The sequence below is a fragment of the Coenobita brevimanus genome, chromosome 109 (assembly GCF_032717465.1).
Source record: "Coenobita brevimanus isolate Jiangsu-jjx chromosome 109, ASM3271746v2, whole genome shotgun sequence".
In the NCBI taxonomy this organism is placed as follows: Eukaryota; Metazoa; Arthropoda; class Malacostraca; order Decapoda; family Coenobitidae; genus Coenobita; species Coenobita brevimanus.
The window spans coordinates 10581863-10598873 of record NC_137062.1 but is presented as its reverse complement, the minus strand read 5'-3'; positions in this window follow the sequence as shown (position 1 = coordinate 10598873).

The following is a 17011-nucleotide window of genomic DNA, read 5'->3' as shown; positions in this document are numbered from 1 at the left end:
CCGGTTACATGCCTTAAGCTTTTCTATACCTTTTCTATCTTTTTTTCTCCATTTCTGAACTTCTTCCTTTCTCCTCTGTTGTTAATCATTTCCCCCTTCTTTTATTCCTTTCATCCCTTACCCGTTCTTATTTTCTCTTTTACATTTTATATTATTTGGCATTTGTTTATATCTTTTCTAATTATTTAATCTCTTTTTATGTCTTTCCCGCCATACTTCGTTTCCTAATTTCCTTTTTCTTCTGTTTTTTTCTTTCTTCATCCTTACTTTCTCCATTACATTAGAACATCACAAGTTACAAACAGCTAGGAGACTTGATGAAGTAAGCTTATCATCATTATAGTAACCTACTGCATATCACCACCACCACCACCACCACCACCATGATCACTGTCCATGCAGTTATCATTATATTCGTGATATTTAACCTACATCACCATCATCATATCTATCACCATCATAGTAACCTACACTACAAATCACCACCACCACACCACCATCATCGTCATCATAATCCACACCGTAAACATTATAATCGTCAGTTATAACCTACTGTACATCATCATCACTATTATCATATCCAGCAATATCATAACTGCCTAATGCATATCACCATCATCGCTACCACTACTATCACCACCTTAACCACCACCATCACCCTCACCACCACGACCAGATTATCATCATCATCATTTATCCATTTAACATTATACTTGTAATTGGTAACTGACATCATCATTACCGTCATCATCGTCATCACCGTCCATCACTATGACCAGCATTAGGTACCGGGTAGGTTAGATCACAGCCACCACTGTATTACAGCATCACAAGTTACAAGAGAGGTAGGAGGCGAGATGAAGTAAGGTGCAGCGGCCTGGGACTCTACTACACCTGGACTGAGTTCAAACCTTCACCCTAGCATGGCAGTTCCTCCTTTTCTTTGTTTCCTTCTTACTTTCCTTTATCCTCTCTTTTTTCTGCTTTTCACCTTTTCTCTCTTACATTACTAACTCTCACTTTTCCTTGTTTTTCATTCCAGTGTTACTTTTTCCCTTTCTCTTTCATGTCTATGTTCATTTTATTTATTTATTAATTTTTTTTTAGGGGGTATTCTTCTTCCAGATCCCATATGATACTCTTTTATGTTTTCATCTCCTCACTTTTTTCCTTTACTTTCTTCTTTTCTTCATCAAATGTTTTCTTTCGTCCTTGCTTTCTCCACTAACACCATAAGCAACAAGAGAGGTAAGAGGCAAGATGAAGTAAGGTGGAGCGGCCTGGAACTCCACTACACCTGTACCAACGTAACACCTTTACTGGTTATACTCCATTTTCTTTCTTTCTCCCAATATTTATTTCCTTATCTTCCATTTCATGTTTTGCTTCTTTCTCTTTCTCTGTCTCCATATCTTCCTGCTTCTTTGTTTCCTTCATTCTTTTCCTTTCTTCCTTTTGTTTGCATTTTCTTTCCCTTTTCTCCTTTCTCATGTTCATTTTCGTTTTTCTCTTCTTTCCTCCTCCTTTTTTTCCTTCTTCTTCCTTTTCTTTCTCTTCTTTCTTTCTTTCTTCATTATATACAGCAGCAACAATTGATCAAGGGAAAAAGAAGCCAACGTGAAGAAATGTTCAGCGGCCTGGCACTCAGATACAGGTGTCTGGAGTTCCACCCACATCACAGGAATCTTTATTGCTCCATGCTTCTCCTTTCCAGTTCGTTCATACTACTTTTGACTCCTGTTCTTCTTTAGTTCCTTCTCCTTTTAAACACGCCTTTTTTTCCTTAATATTTTAATTATATTCCTTCCTTTTTTAACGTAAATTTTATCATAATTATCTTTATCATCGTTTCTTTTCCTTGTTGTTTAGTTTTTACCTGTAATATTACAGAATCACAAGTTACAAGAAAGGTAGGAGACAAAGGGAAGTAAGGGTATCATCATCTGTTCTAACCTACTGGACATCAGTATAATCACCACCACCACAACCACCACAACGATTATCATCATCATTATTACCGTTATCATTATCGAGAACGTAACGATTATCATCATCATAACTAACCTAAATAACCATCACTATTATTACAATCATCACAGTTAAGCTATATATCCATCAGCTTTACCATTATTTCCATTCTTAACAAAATCGTAAGTATCACCACCACCACCACCACCACCACCACCAGCTACATCAGATCAAAGCCACCACTATATTACAGCAGCACCAGCTACAAGACAGGTTAGAGGCAGTGTGGTTCAGAGGTGTGGTACTCTACTACACTTGTATTGAGCTCATGCCTTCACATCACTTTCTTCCTTTTATTTATATAATTCTGGGTCTTTCGTTTTTTGTCTTCGTTTCCTTTGCTTTCTTTATTTCTCCTTGTCTCTGTCCTTCGAACTGTTTACCTGAATATTTACCAGTCAATCTGTCTCTCTATTTGTGTATCTATCTATCTCCTCCTACAGCTGGTCATTAGATGGCCTGGGTTCATTCTACCGATATCATTCAACTTTAGTAGATCAAACAATTTATATTTATTCTTACTACCAAAAGGCGACTTTATTCATGTAGGAGTCGCCTTGTACAGTACATCAGGTGTTAATGTAGACGATACCCAACCCCCCCAGATACAAAAGTCTGCCCTAACCTGCATTAAATTATCTGCAGATTGGAACAATTAAATGAAAAATAAGGAGATGAGACAGTCCAGGGTTGAACGACCTGGGTCTCTGCAACGGAGACAGGGAGTACAACACGCCCGACAACGTCTCCTATTTTTCGACATAATTGTCACCCTTATCATCATCAACACTGCCACCATCATAACAATTATCCCCAACATTGTCATCATAGTCATAATTATTATCATCACCATTATCAGAATCAACTCACGTCACTATTCAGCATCACTAACACTGTCGTTATAGGTGTGTAGATCAAATCATCATCATCATCATCATCACAATGAAAGCTAACCTGCATCACATTCTTTTCCTTAATCGTCTATTTTTCCTTTCTATTTCTTTTCCTTTTATACGCCTTTAGTTTCCCATTCTTATGTTTTTCGTTTTTTCTCCTTTCTCTTTTATTCTCCAATGTCTTTTTTCTAATCCCTTTTATATATTTTTCTTTTATGTAATCATTGTCCCCATTTTTCGTGCACACGGTTTAATTCCTTTTCTTCCATTTATAATTTTCTTTCTTTTGTTTTTTCTTTCCCTCATACTTTCTTTACTACCCTCCATCCCAAACTGCAGGTGAAGTAGGAGCTGAGATGAAGCAAGGTTATTATGATCACTGCCAACCTACATCACCATCACTACTACTAACAAAATCATTATCGTCATCACCATCATCATTATTATTATTCATTCAGTCATTAGCATCACCATCACCTTAATTTTCCATACTATTATCGTTGTCATCCAAACCAGCCTTCAACATCATCACTATCACACACTCCTCACACAATTCTTATTTTCAGCATCATTATCCATTCAATTATTTTTTTTATTGTCAAAAGTAACTTGCATCACCGTCACCACCATCACCAAAATCTACATTATAATTACCGGTATATATCTAGGCACCACTACAGTTCGTCCACCTTAACTTGGCAAAGGTTTTCGTCATTTTGCAGTGAGCTTCCTGTAGCTGAATGGTAGATTAAGAACTACTACGGCTCAACATCCTGTCAATAGCACTTCTTCATAACTAAGACCATATTCTACAGTCTTTTGTTATAGACCAGCATTGACTTGAAGACCTGGTAATTTTAGGTTATGTTAAATTTTGTGAAATATAGCAAGATATCCAGTGTTAATCTCATGTTCAGGCTCTGCACCCAAGATCGAGAGATGGTAATTTTGTGCCATGTTTAGGTAGACAGAGTATTGTACCATATTCTAGTCTTTATCTCTTGTTATAGCTCAGCAATCAAGTTGGAGAGATGGCAGTTTTAGGCCGATTTAAAATGGGCAGAGTATTAAAGGATTATAAACACCCAGGGAGGCAGGAGGCGATATGGAGATAGGTAGAGCGGCCTGGCACTACTATACCTGTCTACACTTCCACATCATACCTTTACACATCCTGTTTTACGGGTTTACTTCCTTTCGTCGAATTATCTGTTCCTTTGCTTTTGAATTATCTCATTTTCTTTATTATTTCTCCTTTTCATAGTTTCTTCTTTAGTTCATTCTCTTTTACCTTGGCCATGTCTGTCCTGCTCGTTTCCTTTCTTTCACCATTCTTTCCCTCTTTTTCTTGCAGCGTTTTTTTTTATTTTTTGTTCTCGTTATGTATCTTTCTGTCTTCCTTGTCGATATTACAGCATCACAAGGTACAAGAGGTAGGAGGCGAGATGAAGCAAGGTGGAGCGGCCTGGGACACTGCTACAGGTGTACTCAGATAACACCTGTACCATTTATACCTCCTTTTATTTTTTACCACATTGCGTCCTATCCAGGCTATCCTTGCCCTACGTTTCACATTTCGCATCATTCTCGTAATTCCTTTCTCCTGTTCCCGGAGTTTACTTCTTCGTTTCCCAATTTTTGTCTGGCTTGTTTATTCCTTTCTTTTCTTTTCTTTCTCTTTCCCCTTTTGTTCTCTGATCCATTTCCTTTCTCTCTTTCTTATATATCATTTTTGCTCACTCAATTTCTTTATTCCTTCCTACTGTCTTTGTTCACTTTATTACAACAACAAAGCAACAGGAGAAGTAGGAGCCAAGGTGAAGTAGGGTGGAGCCACCTGGGACACGAATGAAGGCGTCTGGAGTTCAACCCACTTCCCGCCGGTGCCTCCTTTTATTATATTTTATTTTTCTTCCATGTTCTTTTTTCTCCCTTCCTTCCTTTTCCGTTTAATGTCACATGTTTCTTATTTGTATTTTTTCTGTCCTTTTAATTTTTTTTCTTAATATTTTCTTTGCCTTTTTTCTTTCCACTTTCCTTCATTTGTTATCCACTCTGCCTTTTTACCTTCTCTTTATGTTTCCCATTCTTGCTTATGTTTTATTAATCCTCTTCTTTTTCCTTCCAGTCGAGTTATTTCATTTTTCTTTCTTTTTCAGCTTAACTATTATTCCCTGTTGCTTGTTTGCTTGCGCTCGATCAGTCTGCTCAGCCACAGACGATGGTTCAACAACAACTACAATAACAACAATCTTCTTATTGTACCTCTATAATACACAGGAACTGCAGTATCACCCACTTTAAGAGAGATAGGAGATGAGATGAAGTGATGTAATCATCGGCACTAATGTTTTGTACATCATTATTACCATTACCATCACCACCATATTAACCTCTATTTGCACCATTATCATCATCACAGTTATTATCCAGACATATATAATTATCACAGTCAAATTAACCTACATCACCCCCACCATCATCAGCACCACCATCATCATTATTGTACTTGTAACACCACCAACATTAGGCACATTACATCAAAGCCACCACTACATTACAACATCACAAGCTACAAGAGAGGTAGGAGGCCAGATGAATTAAGATGCAGCGGCCTGGGGCTCTACTGCATCTCTACCCAGTTCACTCCTTCACGTGTCTCCGTTTTTGCCATTTCTTACGATCTCATTTTTTACGTTCATTTATTTCTTATTTTGTCTCTGTGTCCTATTTTTTCATGTTTTTTCCTATTGTCGTTCTTTTTTACCTTATTTCTTTCTGTTCATTTTCAATCTTATTTGTCATTATGTTTTTTTTTTTCCTATCTTTTATCAAATGTCTTTTTTCGTATTATTTCCTTTCCCTCTCCTCTCACATATTATGTTTATTGGTTTTATCCATTCCCTCTTCACTATATTCCAACATCGCAAGTTAAAAGAGATTTGAGAGGCGAAATGAAGTAAGGTGGAGCTGCCTTGGTCTAAACTGCCTTACCATTTATACTTCAGTTTTCTTCTTTCTCTCCTTCGTTCTATCCTTCTCCTTCATTTTTCATTTCCTTTCATTTTGCCTTATTAGTTCTCTCTTTCTACATTTCCTTCATTATTTCCCAATTCATCCTTGGAGTTTTTTCTCAATTCGTTTTTTTTTTTTTTTTCTAAATTCCCTTTCATTCCATCTGCCCTGTTCTTTCTCTTTTCCCTTTCTCTTTCCTTCCTTTACTTCTGCTGTACTTCATGTTTTTCACTATATTACAGCAGCGAAACAACAATGGAAGGAGGAGTCAGGGTGAAGTAAGGTGGAGCGACCACGGACTGGTGTCTGGAGTTACATCCTAGAGTTAGCTAGTGACTCCTTTATGTATTTTTTTTTACATTTTTATTTCTCTTTCACTGTTTTTCTTCTTGTAATGGTTTTATATCTTATATTTGTTTTATTGTTTGCTTTATTCTTTCTCCTCGTTACTTTCTTTTTCTTCTTGTTTTGAATCTTTCTCCTTTCTCCTTTTCTTTCTCATTTCTTTTTTACCTTCCCATTTCCTTTTCTCGTTCCTTGGAAATTTCTTAATTAATTCACTCATTGTTTTGGCCTCCTTGTATTTTATTCTTATTTTAAATTTTATGCATTTTCTTAATCTCTTTCATAAACCTTTCATTCTCATTTTTATTACAGCAACACAAACTACATGAGAGTTAGAAGGCAAGATGAAGTACGTTAATTATTATCCATCATCTACTCACTTGATGTAGTGCTGCCTATTTCTTCCTTCTCAATTATCATTCTCTTTCTGTGTCTGCCCTCTTCTCTTCCTTTTTCTCCCATCTTTCCTGTCACTCCATAATTCTCTTTTCTTTTCAGGAGGCTTTACATCGAGTGACAAACCTAATGGTTTCCTGTAAGCCGGGAAACCATATACAGTGCTGGGTGGTGGCCATATAACCAACCTGAAGGTGTTCCCACTGTGTCAACAAGTAGGTTGGCCGAGGGTTAGTGCCCCTCCCCGTAAAACAGCTAACTCAGAAAACTGCCATCCTTACGGGATCACGGCGTCTGGCTATACTAGTAGTTAGATAGACTGACCATAGACATAACTATCCCCCACACTGCAGACAACATCAAAACCAATATCATCATCATCATCATCCATATCAATTGCCATATAGCTAACATTACTTTCATTAACTCAATCCTAATTCATCATCATCATCATCATCACCAGCAGCAGCAGCATAATCTCTATCACCATTAAGTACAATAGATCACAGCCACCACTAGGCTATCTTACAGCACCACAAGCTGCAAGGGAGGTAGTAGGTGACACAATGTATGGTGGAGCTGCCTGGGACTCCATTACTGGTGTACAGTCCAAGACAAAAGTCATGTTGTTTTGTTCGAAGATTAAGTGAAACACGTTAGCAAATATGACTCTTCTACCACAGTTACATATTCGTGGTTGGCTAGCCGGACTTCCTCAAGCTTCATATCTGCTGGTGATGGAAATTACGAAGCCTTAACATCGATTCACGAAAACTTCTTCGTCCGAGGGATAAAAGTTAAACCATATTCGGTCAGGCTATAATCGACTGGCCGTTACATCTTGCTGTATATCTTACCACAAAACGTCAAGAGGACCTAGTATGTACTGTACCTTGGTAAGGACAGGGCAAGCAACATGCATCCAGCCAGTAGGGAGATGGGAGGTGACATGATCTACCTTTATTCAAGGGGAGAGAATCACGAACAGCTGGTTCAAACATTCGACGTAAATACAACTGTAAAACGGTGGATCAATAAAGTAGGCTCATGGCTCGGAATCTGAGAATTGAGTGTTAGAGTCTATAGAAATTTTTTATTGTTATCTTTGTCATTTACCCTTCCTCCACTGACTGTCCTGTTGTGGATAATTCACATGGCTTATTGTGGGCTGAACCTGTTGAGTAAGGTTAGTGAGAGACACAGCAAGCGGGAAAGCCCAAATAGTAGGACAGCTTTTGAGTCCTTTCGAAGAGCAATGTAAATTATAGCACGTGACTACCCATCTATTTTTGACTAAAATAATGCATCCTAATATGGGAAACAAAAGTTTTCTTTGCTACTCACATCTAAATATTCAGATTAATTCTTATCCTTCTGATTTCGTTCCTCCATAGTTCTGTTCTTGAGACATCCTACTTTAAAAAAATGATTCACTGCTCGTACTCAAATATGCTACAGATCTAGAACTGAACGATATATATATTTACTAGACACGGTGCTGGGTATGGCGTATGTAATGTGACCTTGACCTTTGACCTAGTGTTGCAAAACAATAGGTTTCTTCATAGGCTGTTTCTCCACGCTTCCAATTATCAATTTCCTTTTTGTTCTTCACATCTAACATTTAATTTAATTATTCCCCCTGCTACCTTCTGCCTTAGTGCCATTTAACCATTTTATGGCTTGGTGTTAGTTCTTTATTATTCCCTTGTTTCATCTCCCTGCCTCCACCAAGTTTGGTTAAAATCTGATAAAACGGCTTCAGTTAATTTTACACACACACACACACACACACACACACACACACACACACACACACACACACACACACACAAACTAAAAACATAACACACGGTCTCGGTCCGCAAGGCGCGGGTGTAAAAAAGAAACGTGTCTCTTGGCGGGGGGTTGAACTCCAGACACCTTCATTTGTGTCCGAGATGGCTTCCCCCTGCTTCACCTTGGCTCCTGCTTCACTTGTTGCTTTATTGCTGTAATGTGTGAAGAAAGACAGAAGAAAGAATAAAGAAACGGAGGGAGTAAGAAAACGAGAAATGAGGAGAGAAAGGAAAGAAACAAAATGAACGAAATGGAGAAAAAAGAAAAGGAAAAAGAAATGGACAAACAAGAAAGAAAGCAGAGAAAACAGGAGTAAAGGAAGAAAAGAATATTGCACATTGTGAACTTTTGGACAAAGATAAAAAGTAAGGAGATAAAAAATAATAGGTATAAATGGTACAGGTGTTATCTGAGTACACCTGTAGCAGTGTCCCAGGCCGCTCCACCTTGCGTCATTTCGCCTCCTACCTATTGTACCTTGTGATGCTGTCATGTCGACAAGAAAAACAGAAAGTTAAATGGGAGAGAAACGAATTAAAGAAAGTGAATGGTGACAGAAAGTAAAGGAGCCAGATAATAAATTACTAATGTAAACAAGAAACAAATGAAATAAAAAGGTATGAAAAGGAGAAATTAAAAAGATAACTAAGCAAGAAAAAGAAATTACGAGGAATAATGGAAACAAACAACAGTATGAGTAATGAAGATGATGTTGATGATGATTACGGCTAATAATGATTATTAATGTGCGAATGATAATGATGGTGACGCAATTAGTAAATGATAAGTTTTCATCATACATCCTACTTCTCGCGTAGCTTTTGATACAATGTAATTAGAAGGGAAAACATACGGGAAAGAGAAAATATAAAAAAGAAGTAACTAAATAGAAATATAATAAATTTGATAATGGAGAAAGCAAATGAAAAAAAAAACGTTATATAAAGGAGAAATAAATGAAAGAGGATAAAAAGAACACAAGGGACAAAAAAGGAAAGGAATGGAGAAGGACAGAATGAAAAAAAAAAGGGGGGGCGTACAAATGGAAAATATAAAATGGAACGTAAGGGAAGAAACTCTTAAAGAAAAATAAAAGTGTAATAAGAAGCGGTGCCAAGGCACAGCAAATCCGTCCCTGGCAGTCATTTTAGTGCTGATGTATGAAAACAACAGGATATCTAGTCAAAGATGTCACATATCATATCTGGAGTAAATCGGGTGAAAATTAACGATTTCATGCCCATTTGAAATTTTAGACACGACCAACCTGACACTGACCCCCTTACCGCTAAGTAGGGTGTGACCCCCCTGATGTAATGAGGCATGTTATATGATATGAGTGATGGCCCTTTAGGTTTTGGTTTCATGTCGAAATGACGAACTTGAAAGGAGTTATGGCGGAAGAAAACGATTTTTGTCCCTCTCCTCACAATTTTTTGTTTTTTACATTTTTTGAGCCTACAGCCTGGACCTTGGACCAGTCGGGGAAAAAAAAAAATAATAATAATAATAATCAGGTGATCAGAAGGTTATGCTCATCATCACTGTATTAGTCAAAATCGCACAAGTAGTTTTCGCGTAAAGTTGTTTACAAACAAACAAACAAACAGACAGACAGACAAACTGAGCGAAAACAATACCCGTCCCCGAATCACTCAGCGGCGGGGGCGGATAACAAATGAATGTAGGGTTTAACTCAGTGCAGGTGTAGTGGGGTGCCAGGCCGCTGCACCTTACTTCATATCCCCTCCCACCTCTCTTGTACCTTGTGATGATGTACTATAATGCAGAAGAAAAGACAACTGGAAAGAAAGAAAATGATGATGATAATGATGATGATGGTTGTGGTGGCGGTAGTGATACGAGTACTGGTTGTTGCTTATTATTGTTGGTGATGATCAATATTCAATATTATACGGAATCTAATGATGATGATGATGATGCTGGTGATGATGATGATATAAAAGGTTCAATTCTACACAACCAATAATAGCAATAGTGTCAGCGATGCCCAATAGTGACGTGGGTTAACTTTGATAATGACGATGATAATATGATGATAATGATGATGGAAAAACTTAGATCTCCACATCAACAATCCTGAAGATGTTAGTGATGTTGAATAGTGATGACAGTTGGTTTTGATAATGATGATGACGATGTTTATAATTATGATGATGATGGTGGTAGTGGTGGTGGGAAAGATAATCATGACAAAAAAGGAGACGGTCCAAGTACGTGTGAACTCCTGGTCTCTGGTACAGAGGCCCAGGCCGTTCGACTTTGCCAGGTCTCATCTCCTTGTTAATCACTGCATTTTTCTAATGTCCTGATGACTTTATGCAGGCACGTTAGGGCAGATTTTTGTAACTGGAGGGGTTAGGTATCGTCTACATTAAACACCTGCTCTACTAGGGGGATCTTACCTGAAAAAAACATACAGTGATGCCAAGAATAAAATATAAATTTCGCCATCGCACTGAAGGTGTTGATTTCGGTAGAACGAACCCCGGCCTGATGTCCAGCTGTAGGAGATTCAAAGATGATAGATACATAGACAGAGAGATATAGCGACAGAGAGACTGATAGAAAATGAAAAGGAGAAACAAAGAAAGACAAGGAAACGAAGAAAAAAAGAAGATAAACATGGAAAGAAGAAAAAAAGCAGGTAAAAGTTTGCATTCAGTACGGATGTAGTAGATTCCCAGACGTCTCCACATTACTGCATCTTGCCTCTAACCTCTCCTGTATCTTGTGATGATGTATTATATTGGTGGCTTTTATCAAAGTAGATAATAGTGGTGATCATGAAGATGATGGTAGTGATGGTGATGCTGATGGATATGTAAGTTAATTGTGATGACTGAAATGGTGATGGTGATTGTTATCTAGGTTAGCTTTGATGATAACGATTACTTTATGGACAGTGATGATTAGAATAATGGTTACTCTGGTGATGATTATAATGATATCCAGCGGGCTAGCAAGAATGATGATAATTTTACTTCCTCCCGCATCCAACGTTTCACATACCGTGTGGTGCAGCAATATACTGAAGATAACGGTGAAGACAATGGAATAAAAACAAGATACAAAGGAAAAAAGAAAAACGCAATGAAGAAAGAGAGAAGTAAAGTACAAAACGAATCAAAAGTAGTAAGGAAAACAAATGAAAGGAGAAGGAAAAAGGACATGAGAAAGATGGAACCGTTAAAGAGATTCCTATTAATTAGGGTGGAATTCCAGACACCTGTGCAGTATTTCTGTGTGCCAGACCGCTACACCTTACTTGATATTCCCTACTACTTCCCTTGATCAATAATTGCTGCAGTATGTAAAGAATAAAAAGAGAGAAAAAGAAAAGTAAGGAAAAAACCAGTAAGATGGAATATGAAACGGAAAAGGAGGAATTGGGAAAGGAACCGACAAACAAAAGGAAGAAAGGGAAAGAATGAAGGAAACTGAAGAAGAAATGAGATTATACAAGATCGAGAAAGAAACAAACCATGAAACAAGAGAAAATGAAACAAAGATGGGAATAAAAGGACGAAAATAAAGTATAAACAATAATGGTGTTAAGTTGGTACAGGTGTAGTGGAGTTCCAGGCCGCTCCACCTTACTTCATCTTGCCTCTTGTTGCTTATGGTGCTAGTGGTGAAAGCAAAAACGAAAGAAAACGAGTAATGAAGAAAAGAAAGTAAACGATAAAAAAAGCAAGGATAAAAACATAGGAGAAAAAAGCACTGGAAATGGCAGAAGCATTCCCCCAAATAAGCAATATAATTATGATAAAGAAAAGAGAATGCAAGATTATCTTTTTTTTTTTTTTTTGGTAGGAGGAAAGAACCAAAGGCCACGAGCCTGCAATAACTGTTCCTTCCAAGAGAAAAACAAAATACAAGAGAGAGCCGAATTCAAGATCCGATCATTTCGTGATGCCTGGACACACTGCGTTTGAAAGACTGGAGATCATAGGCAGCAGGAAATACGGACAGAGGGAGACAGTTCCAGAGTTAACCTGTTGCATATATGAAGGACTGGGAGTAACGGTTAACTCTTGCATTAGAGAGTTGGACAGAAAAGGGATGAAAGTTTGCTGCTAGACGGGTGCTACTCGCCCGTTGTAGAGGTGGAGGATTCCATGCAGACAGTTCAGAGGAGCAGTGACCATTGAAGTAGCGATAGAAAAGAGATAAAGATGCAACAGTGCGGCGAAGAGACAGAGATTGAAGGGAGCCAGTAAGAGGAGGAGAGTTAATGAGACGAAAAGCCTTTGACTCCACCCTATTGAGAAGAGCTGTATGTGGGGAGCCTCCCCACATATGAGAGTTGTACTCTACATAGGGGCGGATAAAATCCCTGTATTGAGTCAACAATTGTGCAGGGGTAAAGAAGGAATGGAGTGGGCTTAGCACACCCAATCTCTTGGAAGCAGATTTTACAAGAGATGTAATATGATCTTTACAAGATAAGTCACGAGTGAATGAAACCGTAGGGATGTTCAAGGATGATGCAGGATTAAGCTGAATATTATTACACATTGGTGGGTACACCTGTGGAAGCTTTTGTCGGGTTGATAGGTGTAAGAACTGAGTCTTTGATACATTAAAAACAACAAGATTATTTTTACCCCTGTCAGAGATAAGAGTCAAGTCAGACAGTAGGTGTGCCATAGCCTCATCCATTGTTTGTTGAAGTAACTGCTGAAATGGACGTTGCGGTAACCGAATGGAAAGGTGAAGAGTGGAATCATCAGCATATGAGTGGATAGGGTTAGATGTACAGCTTAGAAGATCATTGAAGAATAAAAGGAAGAGAGATGGTGATAGGACAGAGCCCTAAGGAACACCACTGTTAATAGATCTAGGAGAAGAAAGATGGCCATATACAACAGCGGCTGTAGAACGACCAGAAAGGAAGCTATAGATGAAGGCACAGATAGAAGGATAGAAACCGTAAGAAGGCAGTTTGGAAATTAATCATTTATGCCAGACTCGATCGAAAGCCTTTGAGATGTCAAGTGCATTGGCAAAGCTCTCGCCAAAATCCCGAAAGGAAGATGACCAGGAGTCTGAAAGGTAGGTGAGAAGATCGCCAGTGGAGCGCCCCTGACGGCACCGATACTGACGATCAGAAAGAAGGTTGTGATAGGAAAGATGCTCAAAAAATTTTCTATTAAGAACAGACTCGAAAACTTTTGAGATACAGGATGTTAAAGCAATTGGACGATAGTTAGAGGGTTGGGAATTGTCACCCTTCTTTGGGACTGGCTGAATAAGAGCAAACTTTCAGCAAGAAGGAAAGGTACAAGTTGACAGACAAAGGCGAAAGAGTTTGCCTAGGCAGGGTGTGAGCACAGAAGCACAGATCTTGAGGACAACAGGAGGGACTCCATCTGGCCCATATGCTTTGTTAGTATTGAGGCCAGTGATGGCAGAAAATACATCAGCTGAAGAATTTTTCATGTCAGCCATGAGGAAGTCTAGGGGGGGGAAGTGATGGAGGAACAGCACCGGAATCGTCTAAGGTGGAATTGAAGGAGAAAGGCTGAGCGAAGAGATCTGCTTTATCAGTAGAAGAAATAGCTACAGAGCCATCAGAGTAGAAAAGAGGAGGGAAGGATGAGGAGGTAAAGTTGTTCGAAAGGTTTTTGGCAAGGTGCCAGAAGGAGCGGGAAGAATTCGAGTTGGAGAATTGAGTGCATTTAGTACAGATGAAATTATTTTTAGCAGAGCGAAGAACAGGTTTAGCACGATTCAGGAAAAAATTTAAAAAAGATGTGATTCAGGGGTGGGTTAGCTCCAGTACGTTTTATAGGCCCTCTCCTTGTTGCGAACAGCATTAGAACATTTAGAAGGTAATGGAGAATAACTGTGAAAAATAAGAATGAAATAAAATATAAAACACAGAAAAAGAAAAAAGAAAATAAAGGAAAGGAAGAGGGAAGTAAAGAAAAGGAGAGGAGTGGAGAGTTTGTGGGTGAAGGTTTGAACTCAGTCCAGGTGTAGTAGAGTCCCAGGCCGCTGCACCTTACTTTATCTCGCCTCCTACCTCTCTTGTAGCTTGTGATGCTGTAATATAGTGGTGGCTGTGATCTAACGTACCTAATGCTGATAACAGTGATGCTGATGACGATGGTGATGATGATATTGATGGATATGATGATGATGGCTCTTGATATTACAGGTGACAAGTATACAGTAGTGTTAATGTTTGATTAATAATTATGGTAATGATTATGACTGTGGTGGTGGTGGTATTAATGATGGTGATATGCAGTAGGTTACTATGATATTGATGGATATTGTACTGTAAGGGTGATGGTGATGTAGGATACAACCGGCGAGTATAATGATAATCATATGGGTAACGATGATGATAATGTTGGTGGTGGTGATATGCAGTAATTTACTATGATGGTGATGGATAAGGTGATGGTGATTTATGTTACAGTACATGAGAATAATGTTAACTATATGGATAATGATGATGATGCCGGTGATGATGGTGATGATGATGATGATGGTGATGATATGAAGTAGGTTACCATAATGATGATGAGCTTACTTCATTTTGTCGCATTGCTACTTTGCTTTTGTGGGATTTGGAGACCTATACCCATTACTACATTCCACCAGCTACAAGTTTGTGGCTAAAGTGTGGAATGCTCTCTTGTTTCTGTGCTTTTTTCATCTCTTACATGTGCACTTTTGCCATTCCTACTTCTTAACAATAATTTTAGAAGAATATTTTTGTTTTCTAGTATAATGGAGAAAGAATGGATGAAGAAATTGACAAAAGCAGAAAAAAATGACATTACGAATAAAAGGCATAGTAGGAAAGAAATATAAAGGGACTGAACAATTAGGAAAAATATATACCAATAATGGATAACGTGAAGGAGAAAATAAGAAAAGAGAGAAGGACAAAAAGGAGAGAAAAAAAATGGGAAAGGAATAAACAGCTACAAACAGAGAAGAAAGGAAGAAGGAAATTTGAGAGAATCGATACTAGGGATAAAGAAAAAATTAAGGAACGCAATCAGAAAAAGAAAGAAAGAGAAAGAATAAAACAACAAAGAAGAAAAACATGAATGAGAAAAAGGAGCATTATTTAGAAGGGCAGAGCTTTGCATTCGCCTCCTACCTTTCTTGTAACTTGTGAAATTCGAATATAATGGGAATAATGGGCGACAAGGAGAAAGAAATGAAAAAAAGAAAGTGAAAGAAAATGTATGATTCAGAAAAAAGAATATAAAAGACAAAAAGTAGATATAAAAGAGAAAGAAAAGAAAATGAGATATAAAGAATAAATGGAAAGAAACAAGTAAAGTAGAACTGGAATCAAAGTTGTAACAAAGAAAAAAGAAAGGAGTTAGAAAGAGGAAATGAGGCAAATGGCCCAATAAAGGAGCATATGATGCATAGGGTTGAACTGCAGACACCTATACGTGTGTCCCAGGCCGCTACACCTTACTTGATATGGCCTACTACTTCCCTTGATCAATAATTCCTGCAATATATCATGAACAAAGAAAGGAGAGAGAGAGAGAGAGAGAGAGAGAGAGAGAGAGAGAGAGAGATGGAAGAAAACGAAAGAAAAAAGAAAACACGAGTAATGAAAATGAGAAAGAATGGAGAAAAGAGGAAAAGAAATGACAAAGAATAAGAAGATATGGAAAGAATGAAGGAATCAGAAAGAATTGGGAAGATATGGCGAAAGAGGAAGAAGCAAAACAGGAAAAGGAAAGAAAGGTTGGGAGAAAAAAAAAAAAAAAAAAAGATAAAACAGTAAAAGTGTTAAGTTGGTTCAGGTGTAGTGGGGTTCCAGGTGCTCCATCTTCCTTCATCTTGCCTCGTACCGCTCTTGTTGTTTATGGTGTTAGTGAAAAAGAAAGGACGAAAGAATACGAGTGATGAAGAAAAGAAGAAAGTAAAAGAAAAATGTGAGGGAATAGAAACATATTGGAAAAAAGTATAGGAAATGGAAGAAGCATCCCCCCAAAATTAGCAATATAATTACGAACGGGAAAAGAGAAAGTACAAACACTTGGGATGAAAAGAAAAAAAAGTGAGAAATGAGAATAAGAGAAAGAAAAGTGGAAAACATAGAAAAAGAAAAAGAATATAAAGGAAAGGAAGAGGGAAATAAAGAAATGGAGACAGACAGGCCCTGCGGGTGAAGGTTTGAACTCAGTCCAGGTGTAGTAGAGTCCCAGGCCGCTGCACCTTACTTCATCTCGTCTCCTACCTCTCTTGTAGCTTGTGATGCTGTAATATAGTGGTGGCTGTGATCTAACGTACCCAATGCTGGTAACAGTAGTGATAATGATGACGGTGATGAAGATGATGATGATGATGATGGTGGTGGTGGTGATATCAGTTGCCAGTGATGAGCATAATGTTAAATGGATGAATGATGATGACGGTATGGTGGTGAGGATTGTGTTGGTGGTGGTGGTGGTAGTAATGACGGTGATATGCAGTAGGTT